Source organism: Protopterus annectens, chromosome 2.part0, assembly GCF_019279795.1.
Source record: "Protopterus annectens isolate FY-2018-M chromosome 2.part0, PAN1.0, whole genome shotgun sequence".
Lineage (NCBI taxonomy): Eukaryota > Metazoa > Chordata > Ceratodontiformes > Protopteridae > Protopterus > Protopterus annectens.
In genome coordinates, this window is record NC_056728.1 from 76627154 (window position 1) to 76648479 (window position 21326).

Consider the following 21326-nt stretch of genomic DNA (forward strand, 5'->3'; position numbering starts at 1 on the left):
ATTATAATGTTGTTATTGCCGGGGTTAGGTAGATACAGATGATGTAAAGGGATTTGTTCGGGTTGATTTGAAGTCTGGAGATGAGGACTTCAGCCTTACTGTCCAGAGGTGGGTTATAGGTTATAGAGGAGATCTGTAGGCCATTTTTATATAGGGAGTGCTACTCCCTCACCCTTATGTTTTAAGCGGTCTTGTCTCAATATGTTATAGCCTGGAGGGATAATTTCATTATCCTTAGTTCCATGTTTTAACCAAGTTTCTGTAAGGCAGAAGATGTCAAAGGAGTGACTATCAAGGAGGGCATGGAGATGGGCAATTTTGTTGTTGATATTTCAGATATTGAGATGTCCTATTAGTAAAGAGTTGGAGAGTTTGTTCTGGGTTGGAAGGTTTGAGGGTGTGGTGCAGTGAATATTTACTGTAGAGGCATTGTTTGGGCCAGGACTAGGGTGGATGTCCCCATCCTGTAAGGTGGGATTCTTTAGCTTAAATACTGGGTTGTATGAATAGTTAGTTTGAAGTTTCCCTTTTCTTACTAAGAGGTTATTGTACTTAATGTGTGTGTGTCGATGCAATTGAGGTAGCGGATAGCAGGGGGTGGAGATGATGTTAATGTGAATATGGGAGTGGGGGATATCATGAATGGTTGTTTGTTTTGGAGAGTAGCTATGGTGGAAGTAATCAGACTTTTCAAAACAGGTTAGGAGATAGGCAGAGGTGAGGGCAGGTAAAAATGCGGTTAAGAGTATTAAGCTGGTTAGGATAACTTTAATTTAGTTTGCATATTGTTATGAATACCTATACAAATACAATGGAGGTAGAATGGGATAAGATAATAAAGAACTAGTGAGAGTGGGAGAGACTTAAGGAGAGGGAGGAGTAGTGCTATAGGGTATGGAAAAGCACTTTAAGTAGAGATACTAGAGAGAGTTAGAGGAGGAGGGTGTAGCTAAGTGGAGTAAGTGGTTGGAGCAATTGATTGGTTGGATGAGAGAGAGGGTGTGGTTTAGGAAGTATAAGTTTAGGACCACTGGGGTGGGTGGAATTTGGGGGTAGGGTAGGGGAGTGCAGTGAGCCTGCAGGGCAAATGGAGCGGGTTCAGACAAGAAGACAGGTTTTGAGGGAAAATAATCAGTGATTTGGGAGGTAAGTCCAAAGTAAGGTATCTAGGAGGTCAGAGACTAAAATAGCAGAGTGAAAGGAGAGCTGACTAAGGGTTGATTCAGAGGCAAAGAAATAGGTTCAGGAGTAACAGAAGTAAGAGGGAGACAAAAATAAAGTTTAAAGGCTGAAATATATGAGCAAGGTAAGTGATGGGTAAATAGGTAGAACTACTACCCCCTAATGGTCATTGCAGGTAATGTAAGCAGAGTCTACCAAAAGGGGTTTTAAAGAGACTAGGGGATGGCAGAGGTGAGAAGAATAAAGTATCATTTACAAGCAGGGGGGAGAGTTTTAGGAGAGAGGCTAAGGAGGGTATAGGGAATGTGACTATAAGAGAAAATATGGGGGTTAACTCTAGCAGGCAGTATGTAATATAATAAGAGACTATGGCTGCTGATAGCCCTGCAGGGAATGCTCACTTAAACAAAATAAGACAGGAGTGTATTGCAGTTTAAGACAGTAGGAGCATTTTTGTACATACTTCCAAATAACTATTCCTGCTTCTCAAGGCAGTACAACATAGGGAAGACAAGACTCTTTTCAATCTCAGGAGTAGGTATCAGACACTTTACATAATTCAGGATTATCTCTGGGCCTCAGGTAGCTAGCAGGACACTGAAGCTGGGGGGTATGCACTGGCAGGTGGGTTGCCCGCTTAAAAGAAGCAGAAAGGAAAAGGTTAAGAAAACTGCTCTATGGATACCCAAGTAAAATTAAAGCAATGGCAGTTTTACTCCATATGCAAAAAAGACTTCAGAGCAGCAGTTAGTCATAAACTAAAAACATATTTAAATATCAATGTCTAAATAACCATGAAAATCATTGAGTAGCTTTTAAATGGCAATTAGGCAGTATCAAATTGTCAGCGATAAAAAACAACTAGAATAAAATGTAACTAGGCATGCTCTAGGTTAAAATATACAAAACAACCTATCTATATGCTTATATACAAGTCTGGCACTTTAACAGTAGTCTAGATAGACAATGTGGTAACAAAACTTTAAAAAAAATGGCTCATAAAGACAAACAGTAAAAAATCAACCTGTAAGTTATGAGTAGAACTCAGTCATATCTAGGCAAGACCGCTAAGAAATGATTCATTTAAACAGCCATTAGAAAAAAGATGCCAGACTGCAGCATATCCTGAGGGTTGAAGCACTGGGGGCACGAGTTTCCCAGGACTTGTTAAAGAAATAATGTAACAGCTGGGAGACTGCTTGCCTACATTATCTTGCCTTGCTCTAGTAAGTGAACTAAGGGCAGTAATTCTTTAGATCATTCAGGTAAATGTAATGAGATTAGTGAAGTACTGTTTTTCTGTAACTGTGTGAATCTTTCCAACTGTGTTATTTTTAATATTTCCTGTGATTGAAACCCTGGTGTTTATTGTAAATAGATATTTAGTGTTTTCATGTTCTTTTATTATTTATTATTAAATATATTTAAACTTTTCATTGTGGCTGGTCTTTTAGAAAACATTCTACCCTTTGAAAGTACTATATTTATTTGATGACACTGTGGCCACTCCTTAAAGCCTTGCTGCGTTGATCAAACACTACCATTTGTATTAGTTTTAATTTTACTAAGTATAATTGGACACCTTGTTAAGATCCTTAGATTGGCTGGCTTTGAAGTGTTCTGGTGACAGTATCTACCTTATAGTCTAGGCAGAGGGGCCATAGCTGGTAAGTCTGCGCCAGGCTTTCCCAGTTGTGTTTTTTGTGTGTGCGTGTGTGTGTGTATGTCTGTGTGAGAGAGCTACTTGGAGCAGGGACACAGAGCACAGGTTTCACATAGAGGGTGGTAGAGGACTTGGCTTGGAACACTCGGCTGAGGACTCAACTCTACAGCTGTGGTCAGTCTAGAGTCTTATTTGGGCCCTGGTGAGAGAGAGCGAAACCCAGCCCCAGGATGAGAGTGTGATGCTCCCTGTGTGCTCTTTAGGGAAATTGTGTTTGGTGCAGAGAGCTGCATCTGAAAATATTGTGTGTATCTATTTTTTGTTCCAAGTGAACATCCCTCACTGGTATCAGTGGTGATGACTGAGGATCCTTGATTATTGGCCCAGAAGAGGAACAGCACAAGTTATTTTCATTATGTTCAAATGACAATGCTCTTTTAGCTTTTATAACAGCAGGACAAAAAGCAGAAAATGCTGGCATGGTAGAATTAAATTTTATCCCTCAGTGGCTCAGGATTACTCCTGACAATGAGGTAGGGCTCAAAAGCAGTACCTGTCCATACAACATGGATACCATGTGAGCACTTACCTATGGTAGTTCAGTATCTTTTGTGAGTAGAAGTAGAAAAATAAATTGAACCAGTTATTTCTGCCTTGTTACAAGGTATCATTGTCCCAAGTTGCAGTCCTTGTAATACTCCCATTTTAAGAGTTAAGCAACCAGGAAAAATAACATAACTTTGTACAAGATTCATGTGCAGTGAATGCTATACTAGTGACAACATTTCCAGTTGTTCCCAACCCTGCAATACAAAATTATGTCCATCAAATGCCACCACCTTTTCAGTAATAGATATTTCATCTGCCTTCCTTTCTACTCTTGCATGCTCAGACAGTCAATACCTGTTCACTTTCACTTATAAAAGGTCAATAGAATACTGACTAGATTACCACAAGGGTATATATAATCTTCCCACTCCTCTCTCGTTAACCTTATAGTAAACAACCTGAAGCCATGAATAGGCACTTTGCCGCCATCTTTGTGGCCACCATACCTCTCAACTGTCCAGATTTTCACCTCATATTTTTGGTCTGTTCCTCATAAAATTTGTGTTTTTCTGGCAAATCACTGGGATGATCTACGGTTTGACATCAATTTCAGACTTCAAATCCTTCAGAAAATTTATGTTAACACAAGCCCTCTTACTCTAACAATTTCCTGAGTTTGTAAGAGCAATATTTAAAATCTGTCCCTATTTTTGGGGCTTTGTCACCCATTTTGTCAGGCTTTGTCCAGATTTCTTACACTAAGAGTTTGAGAGGTATGGTAGCCAGCCTGGTGGGCATGGGCATCTTCATACAATGTAGCTACTGTGTTATGTAAACTGACAGCTACTTAATACTGAAACAAACACTACGTGAGAGGTGTCGTTACACTATAAAATTAAGACTCACATACTGACACATGAAATAAACAGGCTGTCAGCACACACACCATTTCCATCTCTAAATAAGGTCAACACAAACCCAGATATGCGGAGATACTCACAAGTAGCTTACAAAAACCTCAGAGGCCTCCCATACTCTGCCCTCAGAAACCACATGCAAATAAAACAAGTCAACACCAACCACTACACATAAAAATACACATCAGTGTCTGCACAACCAAGCCCTTAAGGTGAAACACCACACATTTGAACATCTTGGTTATAGGAGACTCCATCATTAGACACACAAGACTCCTTCCCTCACCAGGTTGGATAAAGATAGGGTTACAGTCAATTGCCTGTCAGGAGCCAGGAGGCACGAGATCACACAGGCACTCTGGTCACTTAACCACAAGTATGAGTGTGACTCAGTTATAGTCCATGTTGGTGTGAATGACCCAAGAAATACCTCCCTGGACTATATGAAGAGAGAGACATGATGGACATCTCTGAATACATTCACAGGCTGGTATGAGCCTTGTACATAGCAGTATTCTACCCTCACCAAGAATGATACCACAATACAAACAGAAAATGACTGACTTCAACAATTGGCTTAGCTACTGTTGTCATTCCAAGGGATCCAGTATTTGTCAGCCTGGGATGCCATGATCAACAGACCATGCTGCTTTGCTTTGCCAGAGATCATCTGCACCTGCACAGCTAGGCTTTCAAATACTGGACAATGCATTAGCCACCTCCAAATATCTTTTTAGGCAGTGCTAAGCCAGACCTACCAATGTAACAAATTATTTTAATGCCAAGCTTTAGGTACTACTGTTCAATGCTAGGAGTCAAACTACACTGCCTGGAAGCTTTCCTAGCCCTAGAGAATGCTGACATCTGTGCAGTTACAGGGATGTGGTTTAAGGTTGTGGAAAGCACCCCAGCAGTACAAGGCTAGAATGCCTATCACACATTCAGACTACAAAAAAAAACAAAGGAGGTGGTGTGTTCATATTCATAAACAATTGCCTCTAGATTGCTCAAGCAGTATGACTCACTGAGTCACTCCATGTCCAGCTGACCATAAGCAAAATTCCCCACCATATCACCACCAGCTACAGATCCCCAACCATGAACACTGCTCCACATACATTAAGTTACTAGGATCACTTATCATTCAGCCCAGCACTACTCATGGGTGATTTTAACTACACTTCCATAAACTGGGAAACATATACTTCCACTAGCATGCAGGCTCATAGATTCCTGGACTTTGTCAATGCATATGCTCTGGAACAGCTGGTCTGCAGTCCCACTAGGGGCTCAAATATCCCTGACAAATTACTCAAACATGGGAGAATGTTGCTCTCTCTCCCCGCGTCATGTTCTCATTGGCAAGATTGGATCATAAATTCATCTCCTTTGAAATAAATGTAATGGCAGAATCTTCATCAAACCTTAAAGAATTTTTCCAAAGCAAATTACCTTCTACTAAGTGATTGCATAGGTAATTTTAAAGCTCACCCTAACCACAAAAACCATGGAAGCCTATGCAGAAGTATACACAAAAGGCAACCACTAACAACGGCATAGAAATGCCAGTACCTGACTTAACTTAACCCAAGCCTAGCCACAACAAGTTACCCTGGTGGACTCCTGGCATAAATAAACTATGCAAAAGAAGGAAGAAATTCCTGTCTAGAAGTGTGAGGATGCACAACGGAAAAAAATCCTTCAGTCTTAACAGGCAAATCAGAGAACTAGTCAAGTTTCTAAAGAACAAGTGCAGACTAAAATAGCCTCCCAATTAAAGGATAACCACAAAGCATTTTTGTTTTAAGAGAAATGCTCAATGTGCTGAGTTGACTGTAAATGGCACTTCCTATACTCAACCAGAAGAAATAGCTGACCTGCTGGCCAAAAAATTCACCTCAGATTTTATCCCCTCATCACCCACAGTCACTCCATGAAATACCCCCTGCCATTTCTTTGCACTATGCTTAAAACTAGAAATACAGCATCAAGGGACCCTAATGGAATGCTGGGTGCCTATTAAATAGCTTGAAATATGACCTCAAAGACCCACTTGGATATCTGTTTATCCAGTTTTCAGAAAGGCTTTGTCCCTTTTGAGTGAAGGACAGCAACAGTCATCTCTCTGCATAAGTGGCCTGGGGGGGGGGCATCAACAGACCCAGGAAACTACCAACCCAAAAGTTTGACTAGCCTAATATGCGAGGTTATGGAGAGGATAATCATGGACCTGATTAATGACATAGGAAATCCAGACTTTAGACCTAACCAGTTCAGCTTCATGAAGGGCAGGTTCTGCCTTCTCAAAGTATTAGACTCTTCTTTGAGAAGATCACCAAAGCCATGGATGAGGTTAAGATAGTGCAGACTGTCTACCTTTACCTAACCAAGGTATATGACACAGTGCTCCACTTTAGTATTCTAGACAAACTCACAAAATTGGGCATAAACCTGTACATCACCAAATAACCAAATGGCTCACAAATAAGACACACGTTAGGGTGGTGGAATCCACATTCAGCAAGAGGCCAGTCACCAGTGGAGTACCACAGGGTTCAGTGCTGGGCCCCTTCCTGTTTTGAAATTTACTTCAGATGTCAGATGTATTCAGACCTCAGATCAATAATAGAGTACAATGCACTCTTTGGCATGTACCTTACCAGGCACTTGCAACAGTTTGAGCATCCTCAGAGGTTTCTCACCAAAAAATACAGGGTATAACCAACATGTCATATGCGGGCCAATTAAAAGCCTTATCACTGTATTCAGTTTCCTACTGATTACTTAGGGGTGATCTGTACCTGACCTACAAGGCAGTGTCTGACCCAGCTCTGATGGAAATGTTGCATATTCACAAAGCTGCATGAGACTTAGCAACTTCAAAGATCTAAACCTGATTTCTGACATGAATTGATCATGCTTGGAGTGAAATGTGCCACAGAGATTGCCACTCCTCTGAAAAGGCTTCCTATTCATGTGAAGCAGAAGCCTATCCCTGGCCATCTTCAAGTGCAATCTGGACCAATAGATGAGAAATCACAAATTCACTCCTGGGGTAGTGCTCATATCCCTTATGGACAGAGGCAGTCTGCAGAAATTGTCAAAACCCTGCTTGCTAACCCTTGTTCTCTCTCTCTCTTAGGGACAGAAAAATTGGGTAAATATGGGTAAAACTGGTTAGGATTGTAAGGGCTCTGGAGCAGTTAGCCTAGTAATCTCCTATGAACCACGTATCATATGTCATTGCAGCTTCTGAAACTTCAGTAAAGCAAAACATAAAGGAAATTATAAGAATAGATAAAAGAAAAGCAGGTGGTATGCCTATACTTTATAACACATTTCCCTTAACTCTTCAGTCCTTAAAACCCCACACATAATTCTGAAATCATATCCCTTCTAAAACTGGATAAAGAAGTCTCAATGCATTACATGGATTTACCATCCTCCAGGCAACAACACAAATGTAGCAGCGGAAGTCTCCCAGGTTTCATCATATATTCCTTAGGAATATATCATAATGGCTGATGTAAATATTGATTGGCAGACCATAAGCAAGGATGCTTCTAATAATGCAATAAACATATGGGATAACCCTGCTTATTAAATCCTCCTCTAGGTACGATAAGCATTGTGACTGGAAATTAACATTAGATTGGAACCTCACTAACACCCCAATCAAAATATCTCCTCTTGTGCTCTTCAATACCCTAAGCAACTGCTACAATATCCATAAACTCCAAAACAGTCACATTCCTACCTGTCCTCATTACAAAAAGATGCCTTCATCTTAAACGTAACTGTAAACAAGGAATTCTTCAATTAGACTTTGCTGTCTCCCAATTACCAATACTTTACTCAATGTTCTAAATGTAAATGCTCCTGTAAGAGCCAAAAGAATCAAATCAGATTCAGTACTCTAGCTCAGACTAACCAAGCTCATAATCCAGAGGGACAAAGCAGGGAAACTTACAGAAAAATAAGTCTATCCTACAAAAAAAAAAAAAAAAAAAAAAACTTCAAACACCACCAAACAAAATTAAAATCTGACAAGAAAATCTTTACACCAATCTTCCAACATTAAAATCAAAATAATCCAAAACTCTTCTGGTCTTTAGTTAACCAACTACTAAATCCTGGCCTAGTCAACCAGCCTAGGTCCTATACTGTCCCTCACTCAACCCAAGCTTGCACCCCCCCACCCTTCAATATACACCACCTCATTAATTTCACTCTTAAATCTCGCAAACCCAACCCAAATGATTCATCATGGAACTTCACTCTACCTCTACTATAAAAAAACACAAACCTACCACTGCTGCTCCAGAAAACCTATCAGAAAAAATGCTTTAAAATGACAGAAGCACTGGGATACCCAGTTTCTATACTAACCAGTCCACTAAAGAAAGCTATGTTCCCAAACTATGTAAACATCTTACCCTTACACAAATAAAGCATTTTCTCAGATCTTACTATCTATACAGATCAATTGTCATTCAATTTGTACTCTGAAAAGTCCCTGAGAAAATTTTCTATTACACATCTACTCACTTATTTCAGACAATCTGCTGTCTCCAACACAGTATGGCATCCGTCCTAATCATAACACTACTATGACCCTCCTTAACTTCATAATCATTATAAATCAAAACAGAAATAAGGGAGACATAGTCACCACTGCCCTCACTGACATTTTGCAGTTTTAGACATCATTTCCCAAACAAAACTTTGTCATCCCTAGATGAAGATACAGCCACGCTGACTTGGTTTGATGTCTAGCTATCCTGCTGGAAGACTATGTAATATGTTTCTTTCTTATAGCATTTGGGTACTCCAGAGCTCTATTCTATACTCCCAGTTATTCAGCATATTTGCTACTGACCTCCACTCAGCAAGTATACATGCAAAGAATCATACAACATGCAGCCGAATCCAGTCTTATCTATGCTGCTAAAAAATGAACACACTGCAACCAACTCAGAATATCCTTATCTCTGTTGAACTATGGCTTATCTAATTCCTGAATTCTTCTAACCCCCCAAATCCAAGCTCATCCTATTTAGCACAATACAACTAGGCAGAGAGGACTCCTGTTTGATGTTCGACTACCACAGGTGCTCCAAAGAGCTGCTATCTAAGTAATCCAAGGCTTAGAATGTGGTGCATACATAACTGATGATCTAGTAATGTGGGGTCAGACGCAAGAGCACAAGACTGATACAAGTGTTAAACAGCTTAAAATAACTTAAAATTCAATGAGAAAAAATAATCGGTGACAGGTAAACAGTTATGTCATTCAAGTAGAGGATATGAAATGTAACCCAGAAAAAAATAACCAGTTGTGCAAATGCCAAGGCCGGGGGATCACAAAGGTTTATAACAATCACATCTCGCAAAGGTTTTTACTTAATAGCTTTGAGATAACCCACTCAAAGAAAGCCGATGGAAGAAAATGTTGCCTGTGAACGGAATTATGATCAGGGAAGAGTTCTGAAGTACTGAAGAAACTATTTACCATAGGAGACTCTTCCAGTACAGCTCATCTGTAACATCTCGGGATTACATTCCAGCTAAGACAAACCCAGCTGTCTAATAAATGTCTAGAAGTAAAATTCATAAAGATACCTGCTCTGGTAGAAAAGAAACATTTAATGGACTTGCATGAATCACAAAATGAGTATGTAACACAAAGTAGCAGCTGGTGACATGGATATTGAAGATGGCGGGACTAACAATGTGCTGGCTATGTAGCAGAATGATTCAAGAGAACTGAAGGTTACTTGACTTAGCATTTCTAAGGAAATGCTTACAATGAACACCAAAACAGACAGAACCCAACTGATTCTTTCTTCTACTAAAGATGATCATGGACGCAGTCAATGAAGACTCTGACATGACCCTGATTAATACATGAGCATGGAGCTTTTAAATCTAAGGAAACAAATGTAGCTAGACTGGACTTGGCAAATGCACAGATAACGGACCCTAACGATAGGTCCCAAAATAATCTTCACTTCTCAGGTGTGCCAGAGGGTGTGGAGGGCGGAGATGGTCACATATAAGAGGAAATAGCAGAAGTGATAAAAATGAACCAGAATGACATTACTTATATGGATGCATCCTCTGCAGATTTAAGGTTTGCAACATTCTGAGAGAAACAATATTGGCCGAAAATTGGAAGCCAGAGTTTAAATTATCTGAAGGGCAGATGGCATACTTAAAAAGGTGGCAACCCTCAAGAGAGAGGATTTCATCCCAATCCAAAGATGTTGAGACTCTACCCAGCCACAACCAAGATATTTTCTAAGGTGCCTGCACATATTTGATACTCCACATGAGGCATTTAAAGCATTGGCAGAAAGCCAGGGCAAAGGCCAGAAGCACATAACAAGGGATAACTGTAAAGTAACATCATCACAGCAACAAGCTCCATCCATAAACTGAAACCACCAAGATAATATCTTTCCACTCTAAAAATACTCTACACTCAGGTCTAGAATGGATGCCCTGCAGGAGCAGCACAAGTTAATAGCAGACTCTGGGCAGACTACCAACTTAAGCCCAGAGCTAAATTAGTAGATGGTGAACTAGTCGCATTGTTTAAAGAAATACGAAGAATATATTAAAAACAGAGTTAACTGGATGGAACAGTGATTTGGGAGGCAGCTTGCTAGCATGTCTTACTTAATTTAAAACAGAACTGCTGGAAGCAAAAGAGATCACCAGAAAACAGAACTGGCAGTTTGCTTTTCCCACATCAGGGCACATGGGACCTGGGACAGTGCTAGTAAGGAAGTGGTCATAGTGAGTAGTGCCCTAGCCCTATTGAGCCTAAAGTGGCCATTAATCATTCCCCACTAACAGTAAATGGGATAGCCCTCTACTTCACTGCACTCCTGTCAGTGAGCGTAACACCATGTAGAAAACAGGTAATACCCGACCTGCAGCTTCTTGTCAATAATGGATACCAAGACTTTGACACTAAAATGATTGCAGCCCTGCCTGACTGAATTTTGAAGAACCACTACTGTGCAGCAGCCCTCCAGTGACAGTAAGTGACTTGTCTCTGTGCAGCCCTCCAGTGACAGTAAGTGGCTTGTCACTGTACAGCCCTCCAGTGACAGTAAGTGGCTTGTCATGGACATAACTTAAATAAATGGCACCAAGGAACTAGAGCTGATCCATCGGAGTCTGTGTTAATAGAAAACAACCCCCTTACAGTTGGTAAGGGACTCTGATCAAGTCATCAATAAGCAGATGCTCTCTCCTTGGAAGCACAACAAACATACCACTGTATATAGTTTTAACCAGGCTGCAAAAAAACATATTGGTTATTATTTGTTTTATTTTGTTGGATTTAAAGTGAATGGATGGAAGGTAGTTAAAAAAAATATAAAGAGAAAGTGTCCATACTGGGTATCCTCATCTTACAAATAATGTGCAGGAAAGGATTTTCAACAAGGAGGACTCCAAGGGGACTTTGAGAACTAGGGACATCATCAGGCATAATCACCTAGGAGTTCAAGTAATATCATATTTACTCAGACAGTCTTTAATTGCATACCTCACATGTAATGTGAATGGCAAACAACCAGCATAACAAGCAAACTAGGGTTATCAATACAATTGAAAAAGAGCAGGCAAGATTTGTGGCCTTGCAGGAAACTCATTTGAGTATCATAGTTACTCAGACAGTCTTTAATTGCATACCTCACATGTAATATGAATGGCAAACATAACCAGCATAACAAGAAAACTAGGGTTATCAATACAATTAAAAAAGAGGAGGCAAGATTTGTGGCCTTGCAGGAAACTCATTTGAGTATCATAGTTACTCAGACAGTCTTTAATTGCATACCTCACATGTAATATGAATGGCAAACATAACCAGCATAACAAGAAAACTAGGGTTATCAATACAATTAAAAAAGAGGAGGCAAGATTTGTGGCCTTGCAGGAAACTCATTTGAGTGATGCCAAGTATAGGCTAGCCACAAAAAGGATATAAAATCCCTGACAGTTTTATTTATAAGGAAGCAAGAAAGGGAGCCATTTCAGTAAAAATATGCTCCTTTTAAGATAGTGGGTCAAGCAGGAGATGAAATGGACAGATAGTTAAGTGGATGTGCATGGCACCAGACTGACACTGGCAGCCATATATCTATCACAAAGAACTATAATTTGTATTTAGAAATATGATGCTAAATAACTTCAGGAAAGGATTTTAAGGATTACAAGAGCTTGAACTATGATTTTACGAGATGACACAACAGGAGGAAGGAAAAAAAGTTAGTGAAAACAGAAAGTTTGGGCTTTCTGCACACTATAGATCCTCTAGACAGGCATAGCCTAGGAAAACATAGGAGCACAAGTTTCGCTTTTTACTCAGATGGTCTATCACTAGTCTAAGTTAGACAAAATTATAATCTCTAAAGAGCATTGAAAAATAATTTGGAAAATTACAACTAGTTCTATAGTCACATCAGAAATCATGCAAATGTAAATGCAATATTTTTCCTTGGGCAGGAAAAGGGACTGAAACACTGGAGACTTCCAACCTATTTTATGACAAAAAAACGTTTTGGTAAAATACATACTAATGCAAAAGTTAGCAACACCAGTACAAATAGAAATAAGGGAGGAATTCCAAACCCATTTTTCTATAAAAACACCATAAAATAATGACCATGCCATATAAATGTGGTAGCTTCTTTTATAATCCCTTATGTTTAACTGCAGGTGACAAGAATGAGATTCATTTTTTGCTAAAACTCCAGCTGCAGAAAAATGAGGATTTTTTTTCAGCAGATAGTAATACATGACATACTACACTCGTATTATGCAGTGTGTTTGCACTGTGTATCAGAAACGCTGCGACAGCAAGAGGTAGATAAGTAGATATAACAAATAAGGGATGAGCCAAAAAAAATTAGAATCAAGCAGAAGATGAGCATTATCAAGAACACACTATTAAAAACTTTATACAGTACAGCAAGGAGAGGTGGGCTTGGAAACACAGGCAGAATATGACATACAGGAGTGGACTTACCAAGATCAATGAAGTGCAGTGAAGTTCAACGGTTAGGAAAATAACAGATGAACTGGGGAAGGTGGTATAGTATCAGGCAGTAGGAAAATCACCAGGAAAAGATGGTATCCCAATTGAGTTCTGCAAATTAGGGGGAGAAAGTGTAGTAGCTACCTGGACTAGCCTAATGACTAAGATCATGAGTACAAAGGAAACGCTGAGAAGCTGGATGGAAGACTTAGTAGTAACTCCTAAGGAAGGGCACTAGGCAAGTTTGTATCACACAATGCAAAACCATGACTAAAGGATTTATGATTCTGATCATGTGCTGCCTACAAAGTATTATGCCCCAGGTAATGCACCCGGACCAGTTCAGATTTATTAAACAAAGACTATTTGACAACCAAATTGTAGCACCGGCAATCATACAGGAGGCTCTGAGAAGAGACACTCCTACCATGGATTCTGAATCTAAATGCAGAGAAGGCTTTGGATCACGTGGAATGGCCTTATCTTTTTGCTGTACTAGGAAAAGTTGGTCTCCCTGATCAGGGTATTTTACTAATGTTGAGTATCTATAAAGATGCCAGAGTGAAAATAATGGCCTTACTGTCAGAGCCCCTTGGCATAATGAGCAATAAGGCAGGGATGTCCCATTTCCCCCTCTTGTCATTGCTTTAATTAGAGCCACTTGTGTAAGACCTCAATAATTCAAAGATCAGTCTTAGGTAGGGGCATTTACACCTTAAGATGGCACTGCATGCCAATGATATAGTTCTAAACTTCATCAATCTGCAGAAAAGTCTATGATCCAGTTTAGGAAGTAATATTCAATCTGGTGGGAATTCAGGTTACAAGACTAACGTGAAAAAAGAGCTCATAACAGTTAGCATAAGAGAAGCTGCTTTTCCACAAATCAAAAACAGGGCAACATTAAATACCTGGGTTCCATGACATTCAAAAAAAGCCAAAAAAACACAAATGGTCCAGCTTCACAGCAAATTCCAACAGCAAAAACAGATGATCCGGACCACCAGGCTGATAATAAAACAGTAGTTTAATAAAATGTAGTAGGTTAGCACTTTCAGGTTTAAAAAACCCTTCTTCAGACAACATACAAAAGTTGTAAACACCAACCTTTTAAAATACATAATAGCCAATCAAAGAATCAGTAAAAAGCCCTCCTCTTTTTTAAAAAAGGTTTGATAGGAATGACACCATTCAGGCCAGGTGCTCTATCAGCACCCAGATTGATTATCCATCTAGTTTCACTACATTCGGTTATATTCATCAAATCACCCCTCCCCCCCAGTTGGATGAATTACCTGCAAAACCATAAAAGAAAATATGTGCCCAGGGTACTGCTTTACATGCTGGTACAGGCCATTATGTGTATTGGCTGTACGTATAGCTGACATATGTTGTAACACCCTGTTAACCGATCTGGCACAAGCTTGATCAAGTTAATCATCTCTAAAACTTGTTGTCACACTGGTTGTATTTCTCTGCTGTGCTATTCCTGAGATTGCTTATGCCTGGTCTAATTCCACAGGGCCATCCAGTCATGGGGAAAGGCAGTGTTATCAGGATATGCTAATATCTGTAGCCCAACAAGTATGATAACAGTTCAGTCATTGTTTATACACTAGTTAACTAGTACTAGCCTCTAAGAATTATGGGAGACAGTACTTAGCAGTGCTATATATTAACCATAAACTGGCAATAACAATACATCCAAAATATATGCAAGCATATAGTAGCTCAACTTCCAAGATGGCTGTACGCTGAGTAACAGCTTAACTCTAGCTCTCCCAGTGTGAAAAAAAAAAAAAACTCAACAGAGAAGACCAGTATACTTTTGTATTTATGGGTAAATGTTAGTAACTGGCTAGTAAGTGTACTGCCTAGATTCCAGGAAAAAAGAAATGCAGAGCACCTGGAAAAAATCAAATCAAAAAGTGAAGAAGAAACACTGTTCAGCAAAAAACAATGCAACCTCCAGACATGACTTCCAGTAACCTACAGGAAGATATGACACCTGCACACAGACCTTGTTAAAAGAAATCAAACAGTGAAAACAGTGACGGAGTATATCAACACAAATAACAAAAGTCTGGAAAAATGGGAAAAGCTTTAAACAGATATTCAATGAGGTGATAAATCTGCAAAAAAAAAATCAGAGGTTGAAATGAAGAAAAGGCTGGCTGAATACAAGACTGCTCAGAAGAGCTGTCTCAAAAAATAACAGAATTAGAGGACAGAGCACGTAGGGAAAACCTGAGATTTTCAGTTATACCAGAGAAGCTGAAAAGAGCAGACTGTATTACATTTATGAAAGTACAAATAAGCAACTGGATTATTGCAATAATTGCATTATTCCCCAGCAGGAGTTGTTAGTTGAAAGGGCACATCATGAGTATGCTCCAAAGCTGGCTATGAGAAAGCAATCTAGACCTTTAACAATAAAGATGCACTCCTACCAGCAGAAAAAGTTGATTCTGACAAAACTGTGACAGAAGGACAAAATACTTAAAGTGGGAGACAGCAGAGTATTTGTGGAGAATGATTATTCTTTGTACACAAACAGAAGAGTAAATTAATTCCACTATGCAGGGAACATAGAGATGCAGGTATGAGATTTAAACTGCTGTACCCAGCTGTCTTCAAGGCATTCTTCTCTGGAAGGACAAAATCTTGTTTTGATGAAGAACATGCTAAGGAGGAAATACAAAAGTTTGTCCAACAAAAAATGAGCTGTGAAACAGAAGGAGATTTTGCTTCTTGTTCTTCTGGTAATAAAGACCACAGAAACACTGCACCTGTGAAACCTTTTCCAATGTTTCAATGGAAAATGTTGGAGAGAAGGAAAGCAGCACAAGAGTTGACTACAAGAATCAGGAGTACATTGGAAATGAAGCAGAGACAGGATTTGGGAGATGTAGATAAACAGTAACAAAACCAGTAACAATGCGGGACTACAATGCAATAATTATATTTGTGAAATACAACAGAACAAGAAAATCTGGAAATAATTGACTTTTTCAGAATCTGTTGGACTTGTGTGGGACTCTAACGTATATACTCTACTTCATGTCATTAATGTTCAGAAAAATGGTTTGGGGAGGGGAAGAGAGGAGAGAAAGTTAATTATAAGTGAAAAAAAAATTTTTTCTTAATAGTACTATTTTTGTGGTATATGGTTTTCTTTGCATACTATAAAGTAAAGTTTTCTCGGTGTAATAAGGATTGTAAATAGGTGCTGCTGTTCTTTTTTCCCTTTCTGTCTCCCTTCTCTCTTTCTTCTCGTTCAATTTTAAGAAATGTTGGCACTGCAATGTAAAAAAAAAACCTGGTTAAAACAGCATAACCAAAGAAAAAATAATGTGCTTTTTCTCATTCTTGCATGGGGAATGACTGGATTAAGGACCTTAGACTGATTTAGTAACAAAGTTTAAGAGAAAGCAAGTAAATTAAAAGGAGTATTGGATATTAAGAGGCTTTTTTCTAGCAAAATGAATGTATGCTTAGTAGCAATTCTGTATCCGGCCCCCATGTCTCTAAGGAAATGATCTGATAAAGTGAAATTGACTGCCTGGTTCTCATGTCTCCATGGAGACAATCTGATAGAGAAATTGGTATGGTGGGAGTGATTGGCTTGAAGAAAAAAGAAAAGAAAAACTGAGTAGAAGATAATGCTCACTATAAAAATAAGACAAAAACCAGTTAGCACACAGTAGAAACCCAGGCTGCACCATGCATCTCAGCATGGATAACCTTTCATTTAGGTTAAGTCAATTCTGAGTGTGACTGTCAGTTTGGGACATTTGTTCCTATTAGGAGGGTAAAACATCAATACTTGAAGATGTACATAGTTGTATGTGTTAGCATTAAATTAATAGGTTTTTGGGGGTATTTTTTTATTTGAGGGCTTTCAATAAAACAAAGTTTTGTTAAGATGTGACATTGTTTCTTGTCATATCCATTTGAGCCTACTATATAAATGTTCAACCTGCCAAACAGTGTATGCATGTAACACAAAAGCTGGAACTAGACATTTAACAAAAAAGGAGTTATACATAAAAGGTGGGAATAACATTTTAATACATGGATGCTTTCTGTAATGTCTTTAAATGTCAACAGTCTCACAGATAAATACAAAAAAGAAAGAATAGTGAACTATATTAAAAATGTAGAGTGCAAAAAGCAATGTTACAGAGCACACTTGGAGAGAACTGAACATATGAATTTGATAAAGAAAGGTTTTCAGGATGGTTATTCAGCAGAATATCTGGGACAAAGAAAAAGATGAGTACTTATATTAATTGCAAGAGGCTCTCCAATATAGTGACAGAAGAGGGTAAGAAAGATAATGGCAGATTTTGTAGTGCTAAGGGGCTATTGGCAAGGGAGGAGGATTACACTGGAATGTATTTATATTCCACCTAAAAGTACTATAGTGGAGCTTAAGAAAACTCTGGGAGCAAGGAATATTACTTATAGGTGGGGACTGGAATTTGATTTGCAGCAATGAGGATGTGTTTGGTGGGCCCAGAAGGGAAATATAACAAAGGAGTGTATATTTTTGAATACATTTATGAAAATATTTGGCATGGATGATGTGAATTCAGTAATAGGAGTTCAAAGTGAACTTACACATTATTCTCCAAGATATAAAAACTGAGCTAGGCTGGACAGAATTTATATTTCACAGGAACATGTACATTTAATTGAAGGTCTCGATATGCACCCAATAACTATTTCAGATTATGAGCCAATAATTAAAATAAAAGCAGGGGGTAATTAAATAAAAATGAGACACTGGCACTTTCCCACCTATCTGTTGTAAAGAGAGGAATTTAAGGAATGTGTAGTGGAGATTATTCAGGAGCTATTGAGAAGATAGAAATTACTTCTGAAAATATAGCTATGGAGTGGGATAAATTAAGGTGAAATGTAAAAATAGGGTGGAAATTAAAGAAACGGAATTATGGTTAAGAAGTAACAAGAATTATTTAGAGGGACTGACAAATGTTAAAGTAATGCAGAATAGGGGGAGTCTCACAGAACAAGAGGAGGATCAATTGCAGAATGCTAAGCATAAAATAAGGGATTACCTTGATAATATACAAATTTTAGAAAGATTGCTGTTAAGTAACTGTTTTTTTTATAATAACACTACAGCACAAAAACTTTTAGAACGACAATTCAGGCAAGAAAAAGAGAAAGGGCTGTTGCCAAGCGTAGGGAGCCTATAACAAGGAAGATAACAAGAGAGAGGTATTAGAAATATTTTGGAAATTCTATGAAATCTGTATAATGCAGAGAAATATGGAAATCAAGAAAAGATATAAATGGAAATATTTATGGAAGAATTAAATATGACAAGGTTAGAGGTAGATAAGGCTCAATTAATAATGGTTAGGACAGGAGAAAATGAAATACAAATTGTGATGTATAACCAATCCACAGGAAAATACGCAGGAATAGATGGTATTCCTGTGGAAGTTTGAAAACTAGGAGGGAAAAATTGAAAGATCTGGAAGGTTTTGCTTAATAGTATTTCAGAGGAGAAGTACCAATATCCTAGAAAAAGCAGTGGCAGCTGTAATACCTAAAGAGGGTAAAGCTCCCATCAGACCTAGCTTCATATGGGCCCATTTCAATACTAAACCATGATTTAAAGTGCTCATGTCTATAATGACTAAAAGAATAACAAAATGAATGCCAAAACTGATAGATATGAATCAATGTGGTTTTGTGGAGGGAAGGCAAACATTTGGCAACATTAACAGAACATTAATGATTCAGAGGGAGGCACAGTATAAGAAAATACCATTGTTGTTGGTGGGTCATGATGCAGAGAAAGCATTTGACAGTAAGCTGGGACTTTATGAGCTGGGCAATGGAAGCATTTGCATTTCCTGAAAAAAATAAGGTTGATTAAGAGGATATCTGAGGGATCAGAGGCAAAAAGTAAAGTGGGTGGGGCCCCTCTGATAATTTCTGCTTAAGCAGATGAATCAGACAGGGTGTCATCTTTCCCCTTTATTATTGGCATTATATTTAGAACCACTGGCAAAGAAAATAAGGGACTCAAATTCAAGAATATAATTGGTATGGTAGTCAAGAAAAGCTGTCTGTATTTGCAGATGATATAATTTTATACCTGACAAAAACCAGAAAGAGACATTATAGTGTTGCAGAACATTGTGAGACAGTTTCAAGTCTTTTTGGGATACAAAATTAATTAAGCTAAAACAAAGGCAATAGTGGTAAATTATGTATCCACATATTAATTGGTTCAACAATATCCATATTTATGGAAACATGATAAAATAAGTATTTAGGAGTGTGGATTAAAAATTATTCTGGTGTAGTAACTAAGGATATGTAGGAGGAGACTAAACAAGAGATAACACAAATGAGAAAATGGAAGCTTTGTTATATGTATATGGATGGTAAAATACAAGCAGTTAAAATGTTTTTAGTCCCATTAGTTTTATACGCAAATCAGGCATATTTTTATCAACCAAAGGAGAAGTTGTAGATAGCAATTAATAAAACGCTGAAGGACTTTATCTGGGAGGGGAAGATGGCAAGAGTCAAGTGGGATAAGCTGATTCTTCCAGCAGAACAGGGCAGATTGGATTACCCAATTTAAAGGGGTATTTCAGAGCTACACAGTTAAGACTACTATACATAGTACAAGCAGAAAACTATAATTCAAAGTGGAAAGGGATGATGGTGAAACAGGGCAGAAGCTCAAAAAACAAAGAGATACTGGGATTTTGGATGCAGGCCTTTAATGAGAATAACAATAATCATACAGAATGTCATATCTATAAAGTAGTATAAAGTATACTAAGAACTAAGCCAACATAGGAATGGGGAAAGGAGATTCTGCCAGTAGGGATGACTGCAATTAGGGATATAGACAACAGGCAAGTGGGGGCTGGAATTTATTTGAGAAAACTGGCAAAGGAACCAAGATATTGGGAGCAAATAACTATAGAGTGAAAGATGATTGGAAGACACTAATAATTTATTTGGACTGCAGGTTAGAGACTGCCTTCCCTATCAAGGACTGATCTCAGAGTATAGGTAAAGAGAAAGAAATAGGGGGTCCTAAATGAAAGACCAACACTGGTAGAGTTTTTAGTAGAATCTAGAAGAGAAGCTGCTATTAAAAAAGGAATAATCAGTAAAACATATAAAATATTGCATGATAACTGTAAGAATCAATCAGATGCAGTTAGAAAGGATTGGGAAGAGAGATTGGATAAGCATTTCACAAACAATGACAGGCTATATGTATGTCTCCCAAATATGCAAACAAAATCTAGAAGATTTAGGGGTTTTGCTTGGAAATCTTTATGTAGATAGTTTTATAACTCAAGTAGACTCCAGATAATTTTTCCTCAAGTAGACAGCAAATGTTGGAGGTGTGACGGGGAAGAAAGAGGTAATTGGAAGCCAATTTTCTGGGAGTATGGAGAGTTGATGGACTTTAAGGATTCCCTGTGAGATGCACTGTCAGAGATGCTGGTGGGAACATTGGTTTGATGAGGGAGATGATTTTTCTGAGCTTTGATACAAAAATAGAATTGCCTGGACATGGTAAGGCCTTGCTGTATCATATTATGGTGGCTGCCAAAAAAGCAATTACTAGAAAATGGAAGTAAAAATCTAAACCAACTATAATAAAAGTTGTGAATATAGTAACAGAGATAAAACTGGAACTGAGATATTTAGAAAAGGGAGCACACTACATAGGAAAAATGGGAATTGTGGGAAAAATACATACAGGGGAAGAATGAGGGTTTAAAAGAAGGCTAGACTTAAATGAGATAAGCAATGTTTGACTGAAAATGATTAAGTAGATAAGTGATTTATGTTTGCAACTGGGTGTGTGTCAGTATGGTTTATGACATAAAATGCTTGCAACTAGGATTCTATTGGTGTGGTTTGTTTTCATTTATGTAAATGTATG